Source organism: Mandrillus leucophaeus, unplaced genomic scaffold (genome assembly GCF_000951045.1).
Source record: "Mandrillus leucophaeus isolate KB7577 unplaced genomic scaffold, Mleu.le_1.0 Scaffold154, whole genome shotgun sequence".
In the NCBI taxonomy this organism is placed as follows: domain Eukaryota; kingdom Metazoa; phylum Chordata; class Mammalia; order Primates; family Cercopithecidae; genus Mandrillus; species Mandrillus leucophaeus.
In genome coordinates, this window is record NW_012101521.1 from 2,861,508 (window position 1) to 2,863,931 (window position 2,424).

The window sequence follows — 2,424 nt, forward strand, 5'->3', positions numbered from 1 at the left end:
CTTTATCTTTAGCAGGAAAGCTAGTCGGGAAGCTAAACTGGCACAGGCTATCCCAAAGAAAGGCTTCAATGCCTGTAGGTAAAAGTCGGAAAAGGGGATGGAAGTGAGGAGTCAGGAGTGAGAGGCGCTATGCACATTTGATTCAGGACTCACCAGCACCCTGCCAGGAGGCACGAATAGTCCCATTTTGCTGATGGGAAAACTGAGGCTCAGAGACATGAAGAGGTGGAAGCAAGCTGATGCAGCAGTAAGATGGGCACAGGTCTCTGTGTGGTCAGTAAATGACCAGAGCCACAATAACTGTGTAATCAGGACACGGTGGGAGGGGCATAAAGGGGGTCGCCAGCTTTGTCACATTTTGCCCTTACTATGGCCCCCATGAGGAGGGTGTGGCAGGTTTTCCTATTGCCACTGTTTTGCAGATGAGGAGACCTCGGCTCTGAGAGGCTCAGGTTTATTTAAGGTCGCACGAGTGACAAAACCAGGATTGATTTCAATGCTTCCCCCTGCCATCCCCCTAACACAGTCAGCTCAGCCAGAATCTACCCACACATGGCAGCTTGGAGGACACTTGGAGCCCCGAGTGTGGCTTTTCCCGACAAAGCCAGCGCTCAATTATTGGGAAGTGCCTCCCCCCGGCATTTCTGGATCCATTTGACAAAAATAAATAAAGCTGGGGTCTGACTCTGCGGTGATAAGATGACAGGGTTGGACAGACGGGGAGGTCAGCTGGCTTTGCAATGCCATTGGCGAAAACAGACAGCATTCCCCACCACTAATGGGGTTCCTACACACACCCCCACACCCAGCCTTGGGAAAGTGCTGCTAATTGAATCTGCATAAGAACCTAAGCCTACACCACTCCTTCCTGTCCATTTGCTTCCAGACGAGTCGGAAAAACTCTCTTTTTGTCACTCTTGTTTCCTTCATAGCACTTACCAATTGAAACACTAATGTCTTTACTTTTTTCTTATTTACTGTCTCTGTCCACTCACTCTGAAGTCTGCAAAGGCAGGATCTCAACTGCCTTACCATGGATGGGTGGGTGGATGGATGGATGGATGGATGGATAATGGTTGGATGGATGGATAATGGTTGGATGGATAGGAGAGAGGGAAGGAGGAAGAAGAAAAGCGGGAAAGAGGGGAAGAGAGGAAAGGAAGGGGAAAGGAAGAAAGGAAAAGAGGGAGAAAGAAAAAGGGAATAAAGGAAATGAAAAAAACAAGATGGAAGGATGAATGGATAGATAAATGGACCGGGGATGGGTGAGAGGAAAGTAGGGAGGAAGGGAGGGACAGAGGGAAAAAGAGAGGTTAGATGAACCTAGTATTTCCCAAACTCAGTTGACCACAAAACCTTCTTTGTCAAAGACACACCTGTTTATAACACAAGAAAGTCACTTTGGGAAAGCAAACAAAACCACTCAGCACTCTGGTCCTGTTACAGAGAGAAAGGACACACAGTCATAACCCTGCTCTCTGGTCTATATACATACACTATTTTATTGATTTGCTTGCTTTTATTTTTCACCTTCTTACCTTCCCTCAGACAGCAACCACCTGATCACACACAGGCGCAGGCACCACACGGCGCCGGGCACCACTTTGCCGCTGCAGCTCGGCCCAGAGCCTGCCGTTGGCACCTCGAACCCACTGTGCAGTTGCTCAGCCCGTCTGCCTCCTCCGTGAGCCACGGGTCCTCAGAGCGTCAGCAGAACAGCCGGGCCCGACTGCAAAGCCCGCGGTAGCACCAGCCTCGGAGGGAAACGAGATCTTGAATGGAAACATATGGATCTGAGAGGTGTGGGAGTCTGTCTTTTTTAAATGGCATCAAACCCTTCGCTTGCCTTGAGAGCTCTATGTGTTTCAAAGGCGCTGAACGCGATGGCAGGCTGCAGCTTGCTTTTCCCTGTTCACCTGCCTTCAGAGCGCCGAAAAATAATGAACCTCTCCCCTCACCCCGCCTTCAGCCTGCACAAGGAAGAAGGGAAACAAGCAGCCACCTTCTTCCTAACCGTTTAACATGTCTCGACGCCTTCTTTTCTCCCATAGAAGGAATCGGCACTTTTTCACATTCCTCTTTTTGCAAGAGGTGTTTGTGCTGTGCAGATCAAACCCCTTTATTCCCAGTTTCTTGTTGGCTCCTGTGTTCTGGAACTTCAGAATGCCGTAGTAGGGAAATCAGGGCTGGGGCCTGCAGAAAATGAGAGGGAACGCTGGCTTGCAGATAGCAGAGTTCTCATTCACTCATTCATTCATTCACACAGCAAGCATTGTACACTCAGCCTGCCCAGGAACTTTCATTCACTCATCCATCCATCCATCCATCCATCCACCCACCCACCCATCCATCCACCCATCCATCCACCCATCCATCCACCCATTCATCCACTCATCCATCCATTCATTCATTCACACAGCAAGC